The sequence below is a fragment of the Callospermophilus lateralis genome, chromosome 11 (genome assembly GCF_048772815.1).
Source record: "Callospermophilus lateralis isolate mCalLat2 chromosome 11, mCalLat2.hap1, whole genome shotgun sequence".
Taxonomy (NCBI): domain Eukaryota; kingdom Metazoa; phylum Chordata; class Mammalia; order Rodentia; family Sciuridae; genus Callospermophilus; species Callospermophilus lateralis.
The window spans coordinates 104,720,238-104,744,924 of NC_135315.1; the positions used below are offsets into that span (position 1 = coordinate 104,720,238).

Below are 24,687 nucleotides of genomic sequence, written 5' to 3' on the forward strand. Positions count from 1 at the left end.
TAGAAAAGCATGCAGTTTAGAAATGCATATTTGGACAAATTAATCTTAACATTATGTTCTTAACATAAACATCAGAAAACAATTAGAGTATGAAATAATACAGGAAAAAATTTGGTTTTATGGTTATTACACTGTGGTTTTAATACAAGTTAAACAAAATTGTTAGATTTATCATGCAAAACAATATGCCAAGATCAATCTTAAAAGAAAAACCAAAACGTAAAAAATACCTTTCTCAATTAATCCTTCAGACTCCATATAAAATACAAAAATTAGTATGTCAATAATCACCTCAAGTACTAACTTGCTGATTGAGAAATAAAAAATCTTTTTGATTTCAAAATTAAGTAGCTTTAGGTAAAAGCATAGTATTTTCCACATATACTATCTTTCCATTTTCACAGAGTTCCAAGGCAAAGATTGCTTCTGGATTTATGAATTACCAGAGATGACCTGTGTGGCTCTCTTATCACAGGTGTTTAATTCTTCTTTCCTGATAGATCATTAGCTTCTTTGGGAGGTGGCATATGAATTTATTTCCATGGAATTGGATTATAAAAGGCTGGTTCTGGATAAGAAGTTCCACTGTAAAAACCTACAATCATTGAAAAATCAGAACAAAACAAAACTAAACTTCTTGAGAAAAATTACTTATTTTAAAATTCCTAGAAAATGTTAAACTGTCAAAAAAGCAAACTATCACTGACACACCAAGCTAATCTGAATACATTTAAAAAACTAACACTTTCAAATATAGCAATGTAGTAAAAGATAATTCTGAGAAGCCAAACAATGTTGTTGAAACATATACAAAATTTAATGCTGAGAATGCAAATAATATTGTTAAAATCTATGCAAATAATAATACCTGTAAAGTTTTTACTATGGAATTAATTTCAGAAAAAAAAAATTAATAAAATCTTCATTTTCTTAACCCTATCAAGGAAATGAGTTATTTGTGAACTACATTCCCCTTAGCAGAGACTAAGATTTACAGAAAAAAATTTTTTGCTTATACAACTAAAGTGAATCAAGATTTTTGTTTAGAACCAGGGAATTTTGATTTTCTGTTATTCAAGTTAATATGATTTCACAGAATCAGTGCAATCTTTTTACTAATTAGAGAGCATCTTTTGATGAACATACTGTTTAAAACTTGTGATGCCTGACAATAATAACTATGTGAGGAAGAACATTCTGTAAATTATCTTCAAATCCTTTGGTCATTATAGGCACACAAATTCCTTTATTTCATAATTCATAAAAATGATAGGATAAAAAATAAAGACTTAAGAGAAGTACAGCATGCAGACAAATATGTTGCTTATTAGAATGAAGAGAAGGGATGGGTATAGGAAAATAAAAGAGTGAAATGAATTCAAAATAATTTTTATATAATGTATATAAATACACCATCATGTACATCCATAAGAATGGTATGTCCCATATTTGTATAGTTATATCAAAATGAATTCTACCTTCATGTATAAATAAGAGAACCAATAAAATAAAAAATAATTAAACTCATTTAAAAAGCAAAGTAATTTAATAAAATAGTCCATTGTTTTAGCAATTAATTTCTAGTCAATATGTATATTCCCATCTAAAATCTTAGCTTTACTATCTAATCATTAGGTTAAAATCACTGCTTATTGACCTTTTTTAAGCAAGAAAGAAAGAGATGGAGGCAGGGTGGCAGGGAGGAAGGTGGGGGTAGAAAGAGGAGGAGAAGGAGGAGGAAGAAGCCATCCTCAGTTGCTAAAATGGATTAATGGATATAATGAATGACCTCTATGACATATAAGAGAGGCCTAATCCTGACAGCAGGAATGTGTCTCTCAGACCATGGCAGCCCACTTTGACTGCATAATATGTCAACGCACACTTCACCAAGATAGTCAAAACAAAGTCTGGAATATGTTCCATTGTGTGAACAAAACAGAATGGGAGTATTTTTAATAATAAATCATTTAAACAAGTGAAGGCAGCTGTCATCAAGGTATGAGCTTTCAACATAAAGCACAAAGAAAAACATGCAATGACATTTATCATCAGATCAAGCCTAAAGGCCAATTGGTTCTGTTTGATCATGTGCTATCTATATCCCACCCTGTACAAAGAATGTGCCAAAGACACTGGAAGCTCTGCGTTAGAGAAGGTTAGAAAAAGGGTAGGCAAGATGAACCATTAAAAACACCCCGAGTAAGGCTTTTAATTGAACCCAGGGCCGTATGCATATTAAGGACATGCTCTGTGACTGAACGACAACTTCATCCCTGAGAATTTCATTTATTTCCTAATGTTAGAAATCATTGCTTAAAAGTGTAAGTTTGAAGTTTTACAACCATTACATTTATATATCATTTATGGAGAATGAATAAATTCCTACCAACATAGTATAATTTTCTAAAAGATAGTAATTTGAAAGAAAAATAAATTTTATAAGTTTCTATTTCTGTGAAAAAGAAACAAAATGTATAAAATTTGCTTCTGCAAACCATACTTATGTAAGCCACATAACATATAAACTAACCTGTAAGTTTTCCATTGGCATAACCATCGCTCTTTACAGCTGGACTAGGTTTACTTTTGCATTTTCCAACCATTCCTTAAACTTTTTATCTGCTATTTCCTTTTTCTCTTGTAATTCGGCTTGCCGTTGTTTTTTTTTTTTTTCCTTAAAATGACAAGACCAAAGCATTTCCAAGGATATTCTATAACTAAACATTCCATTCAAATTCTACTGAGTCTTTTCTCCCAGTTGCTTCCTCTCTCAATGGCTTACTGGCCACAATATTGAATTATATTTCTATAATTTGAGAATAAAATTAAACATGATCAGGGATGTGATATTAATGTGTCTTCCTCTAAACAATTTAAGATATCAAACCCAAGAAAAAGAAAGCAATCCACCTTCCTTTTAAAGTAATTTATGATACAGTAATATGACTAGATAAAAGTATATTGAAAAATAGTTAAAACAACTTACAACAATTTTGAATATGACTGAAAAATATATAGGCTTATTGAAATTACTCAATGTAAGAAAACCAAAAATACATATTCATTTTGAAGCTTAAAGACAGCATAATCTAAGTAAAGATATTTTCATATATTTATGCTATGATACAGTCAATTTTCTAATCATATATTTGTTTCTAAAATATACTTGGCACCTATGAAGACTAAAAACACATATTCTAACTGGCTGCTTTAATAAAAATATATTTTCTTTCTTTTTCTTCTCACATCCTTCAGCAATTTTTTTCTTTAACCATTCTTGATATTTTTCTTTGGCTTTTTCTTGCAAATATTCTTTTCCTAGTTCTTTCATTGCTTTCTCCTCCATTTCTTTATTCATTTTTTGTTCTCTTTATTTCCTTTTTTTAAATAAAAATAGAAATTTTAATTGAAATACCTGTAATTATTCTCACATAAGGAAAGATCGTTATGTGCAATAATTTTCTAAACTTCTATTATTCTTAAAATAAGTGGTGTAACAGTGGTTGCCACAATATAGTTTATGAGAATATATAACATACTGCAATTACCTGTTCAATGTCAATAACAGGTAGTTACTGCTTGACTGTAAGTTTCATTAGGAACTGACAAAGATCTTGCTCACCAATGTATACCTGCGACTGGGATAGTGCTGAGTAAATAATAGGTGCTCCATAAATATTCTTTAAATAAATTAGTGAATAAATATTACTATCTGTTAGACTGCTGAATCCTATTATTTTAATGGATGTTTACCCTCATGTATATAAACATTTCCTAGATAGACAACTTGTCAATACAAATACTTGGATAAGTATTCACCAAAAATGAGTTATAGAGTTCAAATGAATAATGCCTGCTGAAGATTGCATATAAGGACATAATGGGGCAAATCTTTAGGTATACTGTTTTATATAGATCAGAGGCTTGCAAACAAGGCTAAATGTCAAATTCGGCCCACAGGCCATCTGTATTTGTAAACAACATTTTATATAAGTATGGCCAACTCATTTCTCTTATATATTTGCATACGGTTTCTTTTATTCTGCAATAGCAAAGTTGAATAGTTCACACAGAGACTGCATGGCAGAAAACCTGAGATGTTTAAGATCTGGCCCTTTTCAGAAAAAAAAAAATAATTTTTGACATAGACTATAACTCAGTGATAACCATCGGACTGTAGTTAAATTATAAATAAATAATGGCATGGATAGTTCTCTTTATCTAAGTTTTAGAAATTAATCTGAAAGGTATAAAAGGAATATGGAATATATATATATATGCCAGTTTTCATGGAGCAAAGAAAGATGATCCAAAAAGAGAATTTCCTTCCCTGAAAGTATTTTGTAAAATACTGTAATATGAATTAACACCCAATTAACAAACATCAGTTACATACAATATATGTCCTGTTCAGTGCTGAGCAGCAAAAGCAAGTCTTGAAAATCAGGGCTTGCACCATTCCTCAAGTTGATACATTTCTTTCTTGCTGTGCAGCCATTAGCTGTGAAAAGGAATCTTTTCATAACAAAACCTCAATAGACAATGGAACAATAATGGGTTTTAATTACTCCTCACTTGCAGAAAACCTACAAACTGAAAATGGTCTTGGAATATATCTCTCTTAATCTATGTGATGTATGACTCTCCTGCCTAACCTCACCAACAAGAAATCATCCAGTCCCTACAATGTTTTCAATGACAGAAACTAACACTTCATTGGTATCTATACCTCACACTATTCTCTGTACTTTATTATACATATGGACCATCAGTTAATTCTTACAATCCCAGTATAAGGTAGCTACTATTATTATCCTATTTTCAAAGGAGGAAAGGAAGGCACAAGAGGGTAAGTAATTTGTCTAAGATCACACAGTAAGTAGTAGATCACTATAGACCACAAAGACTTCGACATGGAAGAATGCCAAAAAGAATGTTATGCCAAAAAATTTAAATCAAAGTGAAATGTCAAAACTCCTTAAAACATACTACTTCTCAAAATTAATTCAAGAAGAAATAGTATCTGGATAACCATTTATTATAAAACAATTCAAAATTTACCACAAAGTACTCTAGCTTCTGATAGCTTCATTGGCAGTTTGCAATGTACATTTAAGGAAGAAATAATAACAAATGACTACACAAATTAATTTTATGTTACAACATAATATCAGAAACAAGGCAAAATAACTGCTCTATAGCCCAAAATGTAAAATAATTAGAAATACATGTAACAAATGATGCATAATACCATCATTAAAACTAAATAAAACTGATGAGAAATAAGACAAATAAATTGAAAGAAAAAACATATTCATAGAATTTAAATTTGATATTACAAAGAGTCATTTTCTCCAAAATGATCTACACATTTAACAAAATTCCAATAGTGCCAGGCACTATTCAAGCAGGCATAATCAGCAAATCTAAGAATCAGATGCTGAATTACATATAGAAAGGTGCAAAGAAAATAAAATAAGTTTGGAAAAGAAGACAAAAGTTGATTTAAATTATCTATTTTTTTAAAAACTATAAGTTCAAGAATTATAGAGCTGTAGTAGCAAGTTATTACTGCTGACACAGGATATAAATCAATAGAAGAGAATAGAATTCAGAAATAGATCTATGTATGTGTGTGTGTATGTGTGTGTTTGTGTGTGTGTGTGTGTATGGTCAATTGATTTTAAACAATGTGCCAAGGTAATTTGATAGGGAAAGGATTATCTATTCAATTAACAGTGGAACAATTGAATATATGTATAAAAATGAATGAATCCCAACATTTAACTCAACCAAATATTAAAATGATCTCAAAATAAACATACAGGTAAAGCTGAAGTTATAACTTCTAGAAGAAAACAATAAATAATTTATACTCTTGAACTACACAATGTTTCTTAAATAAAGACATACAGACCATAACCATAAAAGAAAAAAATGAAATATGGAATATTGTCAAAATTTAAAACTTGTGCTCTTTAAGTTGGGCACAGAGGTGCGTGTCTATAATCCCAGTGAATAGGGAGGCTGAAGCAGGAGGATCAAAAGTTCAAGGCCAGCCCCAGCAATTTAGGGAGGCCCTACAAAATTTAGCAAGATTGTTTCTCAAAAAAAGGATGGGGATATATCTAAGTGGTAAAGTCTACATGGGTTAAATCCCCATAGAAGGAAGGATGGAAGGAAGATCATTCTGCTCTTTAAGATATATTATTGAAAAAAATTAAATGGGCCATGAGTGATGGCACACACCTGTAATCCCAATGACTCAGCAGACTGAGGAAGGATGATCTCAATTTCAAAGTCAGCCTCAGAAACTTAGCAAGACCCTCCTAAGCCACTTAGTAAGACCCTGTCTCAAAACAAAAAAAAAAAAGCTGGCTGGAGATGTGACTCAGTAGGTAAACATCCCTGAATTTAGTCCTTGGCAAAAAAAAAAAAATTAAATGGGAGGAAATATTTGCAATGCATTGATCTGACATTGGACTTGTGGTCTGAATACATAAAGAATTCTAGGACTGGGGATTAGCTAATTGGTAGGTGCTAGACTAGCCTGAGTGAGGCCCTGAGTTCAATCCCCAGCACCACATTAAAAAAAGAAAAGAAAAAGTGAAGAGAAATGTACAAAATTCACCCAGTGTCACATGTACCTATATTCCCAGCTACTTGGAAGGCTCAGTCAAGAGGATCACCTGACAAGCCCAGGAATTTGAGGCCAACCATGGAAACAAAGTGATACCACCAAGATCCCCATCTCAAAAAAAAAAAGAAAGAAAGAATAATTCCTACATGTCTTTTGATGGAGGAGAGGAGGCTTGTTGAGGACTGAACCCAGAGCCTGCTAAGCATGCTCTCTGCCACTAAGTTTTATTCAACCGTGAATTCTTACAGATTCTTAAATCTTAATAAGAAGTCATATAACCCCTTCAGAAAATGGGCAAAAGACTTAAACCGATACAAAACAAATCCAAAAGAAGCTAACAACATATGTAGTTCAGTTGTAGAGTGCTTGCCTACCATGGTCGGTCAATAAGTATAATAAACTGAATTGTGTCCCTTCAACTCCTATGTTGAAGGCCTATCTCCCAGTGTGAGGAGATAAAGCCTTCCAAGAGTTAATCAAACTTAAATGAGGTCTTCATCCAATAAGACTGATGTCCTTTAAAGAGGAAAATACACTAAAGATATGTGTGCACAGAGAAAAACCAAAAGACAACCCATCTGCATGCAAGAGGCCTAAAGAGAATCCAAACCTGCAGACACCTCCATCTTGATTTCCAGTCTCTGGGATGTGAGAAAATTTTCGGTTGTTTATACCACCCAAGTCTGTGGTATTTGGTTATGGCATCCCTGAAAGACTAATATAATGAGCTTTTAAAAAGATGCGAAACAGCATTAGATCTCAGGGAAATGAAAATTAAAACAATGGTATATACTATACACACACTGGAAGAACTAAAATGAAAGACTGAAAATATAAGGTTTGCCAAAGTTGTAAAATATTTGGAACTTTCATAAATAGTCATGGGAATATAAATTGGTATAAGCACCTTAGAAAATACTTTGGCAATTTCTTGTAAACACATTCTTACCGCATAGCCCAACAATTCAGCTCCTAAACATTTACTCAAAACAAATGAAAACAATGTCTACAAAAGACTTGTATATATATGGTCATAGAATTTTATTCATAATATCTCCTAATGGAAAACAATCCACTGACCATCAACAATTCAATGGATAAACAATTTGTGCTATTTCATTGGAGACTACTAATCAATAAAAATGAATCAACAGTATATCAAATATCAGGATATATTTAAAAACAAAAGAAGTTCAACAAAAAGAAGTTCAAAACATTCTTTCATTCTGCGTTTAAGAAAGTATAGAAAGCACAATCTTATATACAGAATAGAAAGATTACCAGGATATTTGGAGCTGGGGATGGGTATTGGAAGGGAATGGGGGTTGGATGCGAAGGAAACTTTCCAGAGTAATGAAAACATTCTATTATCTTGACACTGGTGCATATTAATTATACAGGTACATATATCTGTCAAACTCATAAACTTAAAAAAGGTGTATTTTATTGCACAGCAGGCAGTCAGAATAGTCACTGCTACTGAGAAAGCAGTCAGCCATTAAGTGGCTTTGGATTTTCTAGCACACTGGTTCTATATCACAGAGGACAATAATTGATCTTCCTTTTCTAAAATGGTGCCCTGAAAGAACATTTGTTTCTTAAAAGTGAAAGAAATAAACAACTGGCTACTTAAAGTTTTTGACTTTCTATTTTAATTCCTCTAATAGGGCCTACTTGGCACATAGAAAAAGCTAAGTAAACATTTGTTGAATGCATGAATGATACACTGATAACAGTGTTATCAATCATACACCTTGTTGATTTGAATTAAGTCTTTCAAATAAAATATCAGTGTGTTTTGAGAATTTAAAACAATTTTATTTTTAAATAACTTTTAAAACACTGAAAGTAGAGGCCTTTTTCAAAATTTGTATTAATGTCTAAAAAATTAATTTGGAAAATAAATTAACATAACAACACAAATATTAAGTGTACTCAATGAGATAAACCAATTGTTTTAAAAGGATTTCACAATTTACAGTCATATTAGAAGAAAGCAATCTTACTAATGTATACATAAATTCTTTTTGTCTGATTTTTTGATAAAACACAGTGAAAATGACTTAGAGAAAATAGCACCCCAATATACAACTAAAATGAAGCTGGAGGCAGCAGAGGACCACACACCATGAAATGTAAACAGAAAGCTAGATGGCAGACAGGAAGAGAAGAACCAGGAGAGCATTCTTTACAAATACAAGTAAATGTAACTAAGGCTGAATAAAAAATCTGATAGTTTTTAAGAAAAAATAAGGAGGGATCGATTATTCTTTAACTTGCACAAGAATGCTGAAGAATAGGTAAATTAATTTTTCAGGGTTCATCTCTGAATCATTTTCTGCCTTATTGAATCTTGCTTTCAATAATTAGTGATTTATGTTATGGCAAGCCACTTACTCCAAAAGAATTTTTACCTCAAAAATAATTGGATTAGGTCTACTACAACTAACTAAAACAGGGAATATATATCATATATCCCTCAGCAGTATCTTACATTCTTAGAAAAACAACAATTATGTTTGATTGGCATGGTAAAATTAGCTGAATGAATTTAGAAGATAAGAGAAGCTTCAGAGGAGAGAGCACACCATACATGGAGCACTATTTTCATATAAACTTCAAAAAGGTGTCAACCAAAATTTTGTAATCATCATATAGACTTATTTTGATTGTGACATTTATTCAAAGTACTCTTTTGGGGATGAAGTAAACAAACACAATCCATAGTAATTGATTTCTAAACAAACATAATCCAAGTAAGAATCAAATACTTTTATGGTTATAATACACACACACACACACACACACACACACACACACACACACACACACAGAGACACCTCTCTAACCAATTTCCTTCTTCTAATGCCAGGATAATGAAGGTTATGTTATCTTCAACTTACTGAAATTATTTGATACTCATAATAATATCACTTGGCATCAGATTCAACAATAGGTAAGGACAAAAACTATAATTAAAAATTTAAAACTTTGTCCTATAATTTGAACATTTATCTAAATTCATAGTTATATTTTAATAATAAAATCAATATCATTCTAAACTTACAAAATCACAAAAAAAAACAAAGTTATAGCAGAATATTTTTTTTCTAAATGGGGGTTGGGGGGCAGTATTAGGGATTCCACTCGAGCCCTCATGCATGCTAGATAAGTAGTCTATCACAGAGCTATGCCCTCCCCTAGACTTTTTAAATTTCATTTTGAGTCAGGGTCTCAGAAAATTGCCCAGACTGGCCTCAATTTTGTGATTCTCCCATCTCAGCTTCTAAAGTAGTTGGAGTCAACAGGCATGTGCCACCATGCCCATCTATTTTAAAATTTCTAATGTATCAGCTTGGGGTTGTGTCTCAGTGGTGGAGCACTTGCCTTGTACATGTGAGGCACTGGGTTCGATCCTCAGCACCATATAAAAATAAATAAACAAAATAAACAACTTTTTAAAAAATTTCTAATGTGTGATCCAACATAAGAATGTATTAAAATTGAAAGTAAGGATATGAAGGATAGCTCTATGGTTGCATGCTAGCTTAACATGCTTAAGGCCATGGGTTTAATTAACACCATAAATTAAAAAGTAATAATAATAACAACAACAACAACAACAATAAAATTGAAAGAAAGAATAGGAATACAGCTCAGTGGTAAAACCCAGCATGAGAGAAACCCTAGGTTTGATCCCCGGCACTGCAAAAAGAAAAATAAAAAAAGAAAATTCATTCACTCATTCAATTAACAAATGCTTACTATATGCAAAGAATTATAAACCTTGTAATGGATAAAAAATAATGTAGAAAAGAATTCTTGTTCTTAAGGATCTTAAAATTACAAGGAAAGCAAAGGGATATACAAACTACAAAACAGCCATTTTTTTTCTTTTTTATAAAACATACACAAAATACAAAGCACCATAAGATAAAGTGCTATAAAAGTTAATACAAATTGAACAAAGATCCACAGGAAATAATCTCTAACATGTGAACATCCAATCTGCATGTAGGAAGTAATCTGAGTTAGATGACAAATGGAAAATTAGAACAGAGGGTATGATGAGATTCCATCCTTATAAAATACCATATGTAAAAATTAGGAAATGAAAAGTACTAAGAAGATAAGTATTCTCAAAGTTTCTCAAGAATACATACTCTTGAGGCCTTGGCCAATCTTGAGGCCAAAAGCTCAAGATTTCTAGGACATTTACTTGTATCTTAAAAATAATGTAAAAAAAATCAGTGCTCTCTTAGTATATACAAGTCCCTGGGTTTGATCATCAGCACTTTGAAATGTAAAATAAAAATAAAACTTACAGTCTCCTTCTTTATATACCTATGTTTGCTTTAACATAAAAATATAACATTTTCCTCTGAAAAAAATTTCCAGTAAAACTAATACTCCAAGAAGATGGGGGGCAGCTGTGATTATCATGTGTGAGCTCCCTAAATAATCCCAGTAAAAAGAATCTACATAGAATAAAGATAAAACAGATGGTATATGTGGCTGAAATGCTACTTTGGTTCAGGGAATAGAGTGGAGACTCTTTAACCAGTCAGTCTAGAGTTGGTAAAATCTCAGTCAGAAGACAGTACAGGTGTGGAACATGAAAAAAAATTTAAACATAAGGAATGACAGTCAGATCTATTCAGCAAAGTTTAATCTGGCAGAGACATACAGGAAGGGTTTATTCATTTAACAAATATTCCTGGGTACCTCTAATGTGTGGTAATGGATAAGCTGTTGGAGAACGGAAAAAAAGAAGCAAAATTCCTGATCTTATAAGAACTTATATCCTAGTGTGGAGAAGTAAACAATAAAGTTGAAGGAAGTAATGAGACCATTCAGAAAATAAAATAGAAACAGCAATTATATATAGTAAAGGAAGGGATGTTTTGGAGCAACATAATAATTATTATTATTAAGTGGCTGAAGACACAGTAGAAGTAATAGAAATAAAGGAATAATAGGAAAAAGTCTATGAAGAGGAATGGGGCAAAGGTATTTTTTTTAGGTGTACACATTTGGAGTTGCCTGCTGATCTAATGGATAGAAATCCAAGACTCAAAAAATTCAAGTCTAAAGATTCAGACTTGGTGGGGCTGGCATTGTAGCTCAGGGGTAGAGCACTTGACTAGCACATGTGAGGTGCTGGGTTCCATCTTCAGCACCACATAAAAATAAATAAATACAATAAAGATATTGTGTCCATATACAACTAAAAATATTTTAAAAATATTTAGAATTGCTGAATTCAGGCAGACACTAGTAGAGTTCACGGGGACAGAAAAGAATAAAATTAGAGGGCATCCAGGCTCTGTAGTGCATGACTTTAATCCCAGTGACTCAAGGGGACTAAGGCAGGAGGATGGCAAGTTAGAGACAGTCTCAGCAACTTAGTGAGACCCTGTTTCAAAACAAAATAAAAAGGGCAGAGATGTAGTTCAGTGGTAAAGCATGCCTGGGATCAATCCTTAGTACCAAAAAAAAAAAAGAAGAGTAAAGGGCAAAGGGAAGAAGACAAGAGACTTGATAAATATTCATGAGGGTAGGGGTAAAAAACAAAAGCAAAACCCCAAAGAAGAAAGAACCTAAGAGAAATATAAGAAAAATATAGCTAAGGACTAATTGGAAGAAAGACTTTGAAAAGAGATGTTAGGATTTGTGTATGCATTTTTTTCCTTTTTACCTGTTCATTCTTTTTCTGAACCCATTCCTTGTGCTTTTCTTCAGCAATTATCTTTTTTTTTCACGTTCTTCCATTTTTTTTCTTTTTTCTAGTTGTTGATTTAATTCCTGTGGATTTCATTTAAACAAAAGGCAATGTTTAAGGGAAGTTCCCAAATCACATATTTTTAAAAAGGTTGAGCTTAACCAAATTAAACAAGAATATAGTTTCCATTATACAATATATACCACTACTGATAATAACTTACTTAAGTAACTAGTCTACAATGAAAGAAAGCATTAGTAAAAATATAAGTCATTTTTTAGAAATGCAAATAATTGCTTGGCAGCAAAACACTAGTTTCTTAGATTAAATTTCAGCTAAATTACCCTCATTGAAATCAAATTTCCCTTACATAAATTTTGGCACCACTGTAAGCTATTCGCAGTAGCTCAAGAGAATTGCAACTTTTTTTTACAGTTATAAAAAGGTTCAAGATTCTTGCTGAAGCTACAGAATAGGAATTAAGGAATTCCTAAATTAAAATTTTAAATCAGAGTTATACCCAAGAAGAAATCTAAAAAAGGTATTCAGTTTTCCATAGAGAAAAAAAGAATCAGAGTTTTCTTCACAGATTTTATAGCTACTGGGATATAAAACAAAACCAAATTCATACCTCAGATTATTTAACTGTCTTGCTGTCACCAGAATCTACATGTCTGGGCATTTCCTCAGAAGAAAGAATGTGGAAGGTACCGCCAAATAAAACTACAAGTTGAATGCTACCACTCTGTCACTCACCGACTAAATTATGGCTTTAGTTGAGAAAGCTATTCAAACTAGACTTCTCTAGGACTCTACAATCATAATTACTTGTTAGTTTTCTTTCTTCCTTAGATACTAATAATCAGATACATTTATGAATCTTCCATTGTTCTCCCTTTCTCCTTCCCATCTTTCCTTTCTCTCCAAATACTTACCTCCAAGGGCAATTTTCCAACTCTCAGGTTAATTCCAGGGTCTTAAGTGAAGATAAAACTTTACACCAAGAACATATTTTTTTGCATTTTAGAATGACTAATCAAAAGATACTTGTTTACCATGACTTATGATCTTAAAATTCCACTGCAAAGAAAATAGTTGCCCTATCTCACCTAGAAAATCTTCAAACTTAGAAATACCATATCCCACAAAACAAATATCCACCTTGATAGGATTCTTCACTACCTTATAGCTGTTATTCCTTCATTACTCACTCAATACACTCTCATTGAATGCCTGCTATTGATCTAACAAGAACTGTGCATGTACACACACACACACACACACACACACACACACACACACAGAAAGATGAAATCTTAGAAGTCTCTCATCTAATATTTTCTCTATATACCAAAGAATAAAGTGCTACACTGTGAGTTACTGGGTATAAAAAAAGGAGTTTGGAGAAAAGAACAAAAAGGGAAGACAAAGAGAAATGGTTTGAACCAGGATAGTCAGAAATGAGCAGTTTCTTAAAATAGTGAGAGAAGATGACTTTAAAAGAAGTGAAAGATGTGGGTGGGGATGATGATTAATTTAAAGTGTGGTACTAATTTCCTCTTTAGATAGAAAGAGGTTTTTTGAAGACAGTAAATTGAACACTATGATGAAGAATAAAAGTCAAAAGGGATGATTTAGAGCTCTTATTAAGAATGAAGGCTGGAATTAAAATGATCAGTACTATTCTGAGGGAGATTGACTAGAAGGTTCTGACAATATACCCTATAAGGGGAAGAAAGTCTGGATTTGTGCCAGAAAACAAGTAAAAGGAGAAACACACAGAGTGTGTGTGGGTGTGCAGATACGCATGTGTGTATGTATGTGTATATACATGTGTATAAATTTACATATAGTAAAAGGCTAGATACAAATCTGACAACTATACATTCAAAATTTTCCAAACCAGTTCTAAATTTTCTTTTAAAGAAAAGTTTAAGTGTATGATTAAGCATAATTGATTATATTTATATACTTTTTAACAGTCTTCAAGTAACTCAAAAGGGGGACAATTAGGATGTTGCATTACTATTTTATGAATACCAAATTTTAGTTAATGTTGATATAGGTGATAATAAAGAAAAGATCCAAAAGTACCTAGAAAATGCTACCACTGACCTGAATAGTACTGTATTCTTATAATGTCTATTTAAGTATTTGCCTACCCAGAATATACATCACATTCTCATACACTACCCTCTCTTCCAAGGCTAGCTACTCTTAGAATTTCCCATGCTGAATGGCTCCATCTATTCACCACTGAGACAGGCCTCCTCCAGGATACAGCAGGAGTCTTCTTTCCAAAAGACCCTGTGTGTTCTTCTGGCACACCACTGAATTTCAACAGGATTATAGCTATTTTCCCTTAGAATAAACATTTGGTAATGGAAAAAAAACTCCAAAGAGGGTCCTAAACATGCATCATTATTTCAATACACTTTGCCTATTTTCAAATGATTTTTTACTATTGAAGGTAACAAAAACAAAAACAAAAAACAAACTGACAATTTTGAGTTTCACCAACTCTATATCCTACCCTATTCCTTCCTTAATGGCTGATAAATTAAATAGCTGAAGATAAAATGGTGAGGTTAAAAAATAACTGGAAAAAAAGTACCTGGACTAGTCACAATATAAATAATTTTTATAATTTTGAACAGATTACATTAAAATATTAAGTCAAATATTAAAAATTAGAATTAGCCAAAGACCACTGAGAACTTAGAAGAATTAAAGAATTATTTTAAATAATAAAAATGTATATATATTTAATAACCTACAAAACCAATATGCTAGCTTGCATAATGTCAATGTTAATTTTCAGTGTTTACCATGTTTATCATTTCAACATTACTATAAATGTATAACATTTTTAATAGGGTAACTGTAAAGGGTTAAAAAATTTTTAACTCAATCTCACAGAGATGTCTAAAACAAATTTAAATGTCTGTTACTGAAAACAAATTCATGAATGAAATGAGCTTTTTAATGATTCAATTATCCTTTATGTTTTCCTTTAAATAGGGCATGGTGGCATTTGCCAGTAATCCCAGCAGTTTGAGAGGCTGAGGCAGGAGGATTACTAGTTCAAAGCAATAAGCAACTTAGTGAGGCCCCCAGTAATTTAGTGAAACCCTGTTTCTAAATAAACTACAAAAAAGGACTGAAGATATGACTCAGTGGTTAAGTACCTCTGCGTGGTACTGAAAAAAATTTTTCTTTAAATGTTAAAGGAAGAAAATAAGAAAGCAGGAATAAGTTCAAAAAGCAAATACTAAGTCTGATCTATTTATTTCTAAAATGTTTCTTAATAAAAAGCACATAAATTGGAAATCTAAAGAACTTAATACCAGTTCCAGCTCTGCCACTAACCTAAACCTTGCCAAAGTTACTTCTCTCACCTTCATGCTTCTTAGCTTTTATAAGGATCTGAAATAAACAATTCCTTATGGTCAAAAATCTGTGCTTTTAATGACATGGTTTGTAAGAAAATTAGGGAATAGAAAAATAAGGGAAAGCATGACTTAGGAAATAAAGAGAAAGGCTTGAAAATCCAAATAGATTTTGGCTGAAATTTGTGATGATAAGCCATCTTTTAATGCTGCATTGTTTTCTACCAATATCATCAGTCCCCCAACACCAAATGTCCCTCATATATCCTGCAAAGCAAACTGATCCTACTTCCAATGAAAGTACCTCCAATTTACACTTTCTGGATGACAGAAGTTAAATATTATTTCTGCAGAAAGCTATAATAGTTTTAGGCAGTATTCTTTAAAAGAAAAAAAATAAATAAAGTTTTCACTCAAAAGAAATAAAATATAAAGACCACAATAGCTCAAAATAAGCTAACAAATCATTGAGTAGATGATCCGTATGTTATGGTTGATAGGTACAATTCCTTGGCATAACTAACAGGCAAGGTTCATTCAAAAATATCGTAAATTGCTTCAAAGTTAAGTAATGAAGTAGCCATAGAAATGTCAAATTACTAAAAACATGAGAAGGCTTTAATACATACAAATAATTATACCCTGCTATATGCTTAATGGTTGTGGTAAGGGCTTTATATTTATTATTTTAATCTGTTCTTGAAACAAATTTTCAGGGTAGTTATTATATACTTTCATATGTAATAACTAACTCGTATTGAATTCTTAATATATAGTAGGCCATATTCTGATATTCATTTAGACCTCATAATAACAATAAGAGGTAAATATTATTCTCCCCCTTTCACTGATAGTGATTCTCCTTACAAGTGACTTCTATAGTAGCTAGAAAAAAACGCAAATGAAGTATGCTTTACCACTAACTTACTCTACCAGTGTTTTCCAAGTTGTAAGTCTAAAATCAATTTAACAGATTATAATTGACTTTCATAAAAATGAATACCATGTTTTGAATAAATTAAGATACTTTTTCAAATATATATGTATATACATCTATGTATAGGTTTATAGTTATGTTCAACATGAAAAAAATTAGATTTCTCACTGTGAACAAATATTTTTTTCAAAAACACTACCCAAGGACTGATGAACAGTGGTAGAACCCTTGCCTAGAATGTGCAAGGCTCTGGGTTTGATCTCTAGCAGTCTAAGAAAAAAAAAAAGAAGCAGGAAAAATAAAAGCCACACTAAACATTGGAACTAGTAATGTTAAAAGAACTAGTAATGTTAAAATCTAAAGTTGAGGTAAAGGGAAGAGACTGGGGTCTCAAAAATAAACATTAATTCTGAAAACAAATTTTAAAAAAATCTTCTCTAAAGGCTATGACTAGCAATGATAGAAATGCCAATACCAATAAAAAAACCAAATCAGCCATCTTTATACTTTGTTTCATTTAATCCTCACAAAAATCCCATGACAGGTACTATTTTTCCCACCTTGTCCAGATGGAGAAACTGAAGTATAGAATCTAAATAAATTGGCTAAGATCATCCAGCAAGTAAAAAGACTAGAACTAGAGCTTTTATTAAGCCTGGCTGAAACCAAACCACAAAGTCTTTTTCAAGCCCTGTGCTTGCTAAGAGGAAATAAATACTACTCTCACAGTGTACATTTCCAGGAATAAATTTGTATTCTAGAATACAAAGTATCATGTAAAAGGGAAATGCCAGAATATACTAATTTACACAATCATTTGAATCATTCCAAGTCTCCTGAACAGATGATTTCCTACCTGGTATAAACTCATCACAAAAATAACAACTAATTTCAAAACCAATATGAAAAATTTCAAGGAAGATCATAAAGGGCAAAGAAAGTGCAAAGCTTTAGTTCCCATGATTTTTTATAATAACATGGTTACTAACAAACTAGAATAAACTAAAATAACCAACCATAGTGTACCAGTTTACTATATTTTAAAACACATTAATACATTTTAAATATACTTTAATAATAAGCAATCTATTTCTTTTCTTTGCTTTTCTTTTTTTGTGGTGCTAGGGATTGAACCCAGAGCATTGTGCATGAGAGGCAAGCACTGTACCAAATGAGCTATATCCCCAGCCAATAATAAACAATCATTTTATAGTGATGTTGAAAAATATTTAATGAGGGCTGGGGTATAGCTCAGTGGTAACATGTTTTCCTAGCAAGCACAAAGCCTTGGGTTAGATCCCCAATGCAGCTCCAAAAAATACAAAAAATTTAAAATAACATGGAAATATATTAATAATATAACAGGCAAAAAAACAGATTGAAAAAGATTGAAACTATTTCACTAAAAAAAAGAAGTATCTTTCACCATTTCTGTGATAAAAAGAAATCAGAGAGTGAGTCTGGATAGGGAGCTTAGGTGATGGCAAGTTACACAAATCTATTTACTCACCAGGGCACATGCTCTTTAGTAGGTAGAATAGATTCCTGTCTCTATTTCAATTTTTCTCTTCTTTCCTAGAACTTTTCCTGAGTATATAGTTGAATTTACCTAAGAGCAAAATTCTATTGTATGTCTCTCTAGATATACATTTGTACATAGCCCTCTGTATCCATGGGTTCTGCAACCATGGATTTAATCAAGCATAAATTGAAAATATGCCAAAAAAAATTGTGCCTATACTGAGCAGGGACACATTGTTTTCTTGTCATTATGCTGTGAGCAATTCAGTATAATAACTACTTAGGTAGTGTTCACATTGTATTAGGTGATATAAGTAATTAGAAAAGATTAAAAGTAGATGGGGAGATATATACATTAAATGCCTTTATATAGAAAGACTTGAGCATTGAGTATTTTGGAATCCAAGAAAGTCCTGGAATCAAACCTCTTGGACTCTTAAGATGACTGTTTTTATTTTTTAAAAAACTTACATAGAAGAAAGTTTAGAAGGCTATATTCCATAATTTTAACAAAGATTATTATTAGGTGGTGAAATTAAAAGAGATTTTCATTTTCTTAATTATATTTAGCTATATTTTCTAAATGTTCTTCTAATAAATATACTGCTTCTACAATTAAATTTATTAAGATTAATATAGTAAACAAATACAAATAAATGCACACACATTGTTTTCAGGAACAATAAGATTAACATTTTAATTTACAACAGCAACTCTACTCTGTGAGCTCACTGTCGTATAGAAAGAATACTGTCTACTTGTACCTCTAGAGCTTTCTGTTGCAGCCGGTCATGTTCTTCTTTTTCTTTGCCAACAAACCACACCTCCCATGGTGTCAGGCTGCTTTCTCCTAAGTGGACCTGTTTCTGTTCTTCTTGGTTATCTTCTGATTCAACTTTACTGTTATGAAAAAAAGGATACTGTAGAACTTGTACACGAAATACTTCTCTTACTAGTCAAAAATCATTTAACTATACAATGAAAACAAAATCTAACAACATATTTTCAATACTGTTATTTTAAAAACATATGAATCAATTATATAAAGCAAAAATATGAAAAATCAGGAAAAGGAAATCTAATTTTGAATTACTTTACTCATTTAGTTATGCCACTCTCTTCAAAAACCAATTTATTTAAAAACCCAATGGAATAGCTTGAGCCCAACCTATGTGCCTCAAGGTCACTTGAGGAAATTATTTATTTCTAAAATTTTATTTTTTTATTCTTAAAAATTCTATCTATACAAGTAATCACTAATCACTACTAGTACACATAATCTTTTGTAGGTGTGTGTGTGGTACCAGGCATTGAACCCAGGGCCTTGGACATGCCCCTGAACTATATCTACAGCTCCACTACCACATACACACATATACACATAACGTTAATCAGATCCTGGGGCAGACCTTTCCCTTTCCCTCCACTATATAGCATAGAAAAAAAGTAATGTGTACATATATACTGGGAGAATGATGAAAAGCAAATAATTTAATAATTAGGAATTCTGGGTAAAGGATGAACAAAAGTTTTTTATATTCTTTTTCTTTAAATTTGAAATTATTTTGAAATAGAAAGCTATAGAAAAAAATATACCCTTGTTTTTTTCAGTGCTGGGAATTGAAGCCAGAGCCTCATTCATGTTAAGTATACTCTGTATCAACTGAGCTACACCCACAACTGCTGTGGCCCTTCTCTCCTTCAACATTTAATATTTTGTTTGATGACCTTTTGCCAGTTCTTAGAGTATACAAGACTCTCCAATCTGGTTATCTCTAATCATTGTCTTCATCTCCACTTTGTACCTTCTATCAGTCTGACTTTTCTGGGTATACAGAAAATTAACTATATGAGTAAATAAAGAACAGAGGATTTGGCTGGATACATAAGCCTCACAAAACTTATCAAAAACTTAACAATCAGTACTCACAGATAGGAAGGTTGTTTAGTACCCAACATAGCTCCAGGGGCAAGTTTATTATATAGACTCAGGTCTGTGTATCTTCAACATTGTTCCTTCTAACAAACAATTGCCTCACAACTGCTTTGTACCACTTTTTCTACCTCATAGATTCAGTTTCCCTAATTTTTTGGGGGGGGTTATGTTATTTAATCATCCATTCATGTCTTTTCAGAACTTGTATTCTAAGTGGAAAAGAGACATTGTTAATATATTATTTCGTAGGCACATATTTCCTTTTCAGTCTTGCATTATGACCTCATCTGTTCTCAGCTTCAACTATCACTATATGCTGGTGATATCTGGATCAGCTATTCTGGGCCAGATCTCTATCTTAAGTTCCAGACTTATTTCCAACAATTTTATAGACAGCTCCATGATATTGAGCTCAGTCAATTGAAAAAAAAATCTAAGCATTTTCCAGCATCCACCACCCTCTTTCTTCCCCACTAAGAAAAATTTTACTCCTTTTATAATCCTAAATGGATGTTACCACCATCCACCCAGTTACCTAATCCAGAAATCCAGATCTGACTCCACCAGTTACCCCCTCCATGTCTGATTCCCCCTACCCTCATGCCCATACAATCACTAGTCATATCAGTTCTACATCCTTCAATTTTCTCAAGTGATTCTCTTCTCAAACCTTTCAAACACTCCAAACATAAACAGTGTCTAGCCTTCCCTTTTAAATCATTCTCTAAACCTGCTGCCAGATTTGCCCCTACCAATGCATCCTTTTATCATGTAACTTCTCATCTCAAAGTTCTTCAGGGCCCATTTGCACACAGGATGAAATCCAAACTCCTTAGCCTGACATCCATAAATTGACTACTGCCTTTCTTTTCATAAAAGGGTGATCCAGACTCTACATTTCAGTCATGTTGAACTTCTGTGGGTTGGTAAATGCACTATGGTGTTGTACTCTTCAGCTTTTGCCTAAAACTGAAATGCCTTTCCTCTACCTTCACATATGGCCAGATTAAGAGCTTACTTTCATGAGTAAAACAGCCTGGGGATAAAATCTCTACCAGCTTCTTCCTAGTTTCTGCACATATTTAAATTTCTCTGAAAAAGAGATCTCATCTGTAAAATGGAGATGACAGTAGTAGTTGCATGAAGAAGCGAAGCACTTAGTATAGTTCTGGGCCCTCATTAAGTACATTCTGTGCCATTTATTATAATTATTACTATAACTAACTCCTATTCTTCCTTCAAGATTTATTCTGATACTATATTGTCTGGGAAACTTTCTAAAAACTTCTGGATTAACTGCCTTCGGCTTCCTGTCACTGGTCTCCCTCTGCCACCTGCCATGAGTTCCTTAAAGAAAAGTACATGAATGAATGAATGAATAAATAAATAAACAAGAACATGGCTGGTTGTGATAGCATAGACCTGTAATCCCAGCAATGTAGGAGGCTGAGATAGGAGGATTGTATGTTTGAGGCCAGCATGGAAAAATAAAAAGTTTTAGGGCTGTAGATTAGTAGGCTGTAGATTAAAGCACCTTGGATTCAATCCCCAGGACTGGAAAAAAAAGGAAAGAAGAAAACCAAATATGTTTTGACTGAGGGTCTAGATTATGAAACACTGTTGAAAGAAGAAATTAGTCAAATCAGTTTTTTTAGATAACACTTTAAATACTTCCTGCCTTAACATTTTTAGCAAACGTGTTCAAAATGTATAGCATATAAACTACAGATATACTCCTAATAAAGAAAAGCTTCATAATTAGCTATTTATGAAAAGAAACTTATTAAGACATAACTTTCCTAAATATAGTTATATGAAAGACAGAAAAGAACTAAATAGAAAAGCAGTAGGCCCAAAGCATATTATAAAAGACTCCAGAAAAATACTTTTCATCATCTTGTCTTGAGGTCATCTTTGATCATCTTCTCAATCCCAGCCAATACACTTGAAGGTTAATCCTCTTTTAAGCATAAGTCTACTTGTACTGATAATTATCTTGAGGGATTGGGGTGTTACTGAGTGGCATAATGCTTGCCTGGCATGTATGAGGCCCAGCACACACACAAATCTGAGCACATAGATATGTGCAGCCAATGCCTGAGTCTATCTCAAAGAAGCCTTACTCTACTAGTATGCCACAATCAGATGTAGCTAGTAAGGGGCAGAGAGAGGCATAAAATCCCAGAGCTCTTGGTTTCTCTGTACTCTACAGAGGATGCTGATAGCCCAAAACAGTGGCTGGGCTATGACTCAGGCTGCCTTCCTTCATCTCATCCCATACAAGCTATCCAGAACAACAACTAAAGGAACACAGTCATCTTCTAAAAGAAAAGAAGTGCTAGTTTTTCTGAACCATTTGAAAATAATCATGGTATCTAACTATTCTCCAGGAAGGAGAAACAGGAATTCATTCAACACACATTTATTGAGTACCTAATAAAAATCTAACACTTGCCACACACAAGACCTAACAAATTCTGCAATCTTTCTAGACCCACATCCTCAGTATTCTTTTGACTCATGGGGAATGAAATGTGCTTAGGCAGCCTTAGCCCTATTAGCTCATTCAGGCTTTGGGTGAGACATAGATAGGTCTGGCTCCTCCCTTGACAGGTTCCATTTGATTAGCATTTTGGCTTGTGGGAGCTAATGCAGGGTCTCAGTAGTTGAGCTGCAGTTTTTCATGGTCATTTATTCCTCAGGCTGATAAACTATGTCCACCTTGTTTAGTCCTGTTAATTATGTTCAGAAGGTATTTCACACATCTTTAAAATTCATTTTAAAAATATCTAATACCCACTAAGTCCTAAATAATCTCTACAAAACATAGATGAAAATGGTCTCTTAAAACCCTAACTCTTACCACTGAGTCTATGAGGTTAATATGAGATGGCCTCTTTCTTGTTTTTTCAAGCAGCCTAGACAGCCTGCATGGTTACTCTTCCTGGTTTACATTTCCACCAACATACCACTCATCTTTAAAAGAGTAACTTTTGTAACCATGTATGGGTCATTTCAGATGGTTCCACATTCCATTCATTCATTCCTTATACAGAGAGGGGCCATCTTGTCACTCACACATAAAGTATGGATTCTCTGGTCTGCATTTTTTAGATCTCCTGTATTGTTCCTTATATAGTTTGATGATCAGAAACTTGTAAATTGGCTTCTGAAGATGACGTTTACCCCAAAATAGACCTACATTATTACAGTGATAGGCCTTTTGCTTCTATTTCTATATTCCCTAAAATAGTCATGCTGTAGAAGAGGGAACCTGATCAGTTTACCTCACTACTAGGCCCAGGTCTGCTAATAAATTGGTGTATGCCTTTGAGTTAGACTTTTTATTTGTGTTCTGTGATGCAGTTTTATCACATGTAAAATGAGTGGATCGAGCTGGGCTTTAATTTAATAAAATCTTGTATATTTTATTTATGGTCCCCAGTACCTAAACTAATATGTGGCAAAACATAGATGTTTGCTGACTGAATCACTGTAGAAATAAACATTATGATGGTTTTTAATAATCCCTTTGCTTCAAATATTCTTTGATACAACAATAACTATTCCACTGAAAGTTCGTCCTCAGATCAGACACAACCCTGCCTCTGCATGCTGTCGTGGACTAAAATCTGTGCTTCAGCTGTTTACACTATTACAACCTACTACATAAAACACATTTTGGAACTAAGATTATGGACAAGAGTTCTTCAGTTCACCATCTGGATTTCTGAGGATTCGTAAAACTCCTGAAATAGAAGCAGTTTCGTGTGTTTGAGACTATATACGGGTCATTTTTAAGGAAACTGAGATAGCAGCAATTAAAGAGCTAAGAATCAGAAAACATGTCATCTGTAAGAAATGGCCCAGGACTCTCTGCAGAAAGGGCTGCATTTAAGGATGCAGGCGCCTGCTCAGCCTCTAAGGTGGAAGACAGGAGATGGTTTTGGTTTGCTGAAGGTTCTTGGAAGGGTCCAAGAAACCTTGGGACCGGTTGTATAGGTCGGGCAGCCTCAGGTTTACCTGGCGCGCCCCGGTAACTCCGTTCCTCTTAGGCTCAACACCTCGGTCTCTACGTCATGGGCATCTTCGTCCACATCTTCCTCATTCTCTCCTTCACCATGTTCATCGTCAAACGAGAAGCTGTGGTGGCTGAGGGGAGACAACAGTGACATGGTGGAATTGCTGCAGCTCTGAGGCAGTGGCGACCAACAGATAGACGTCGCCACCGCCCCCAGGGACCCGTCATGAAGGCGGAGAAGGAGGCCACGGAGACCTCAGACTCGGAACTGCAGTCCGCAGAGAACAGGATGCCAGGAGGGGAAGAAGCAACACTCCACGGCCACACAGCCCGCGTCTGGCCCGTCAAGTTCAAACCTGCTGAGCTGAGGTGGGGACTGCTCTCCCAGCAGGCCCCGGGCGCTGGGCCTGGCCAATCCGGGCAGGCCAGGTGCCGCGTTGCCATGGCGACGCAAGGAGGATGCGACGGCTGTGTCTGGGCCTATAGCGCGTGGCTTCCTCTCTGTCTGCCCTTCTTCC

The 24,687-nt window shown here is 33.4% G+C and overlaps 1 pseudogene; it reads right to left on the reverse strand.

Annotated features, from left to right (window-relative positions):
- Nucleotides 1-398: 398 nt before the first annotated feature.
- Nucleotides 399-24,613, reverse strand: LOC143410735 (coiled-coil domain-containing protein 34-like; annotated as a pseudogene).
- Between the last annotated feature and the right edge of the window lie 74 nt (nucleotides 24,614-24,687).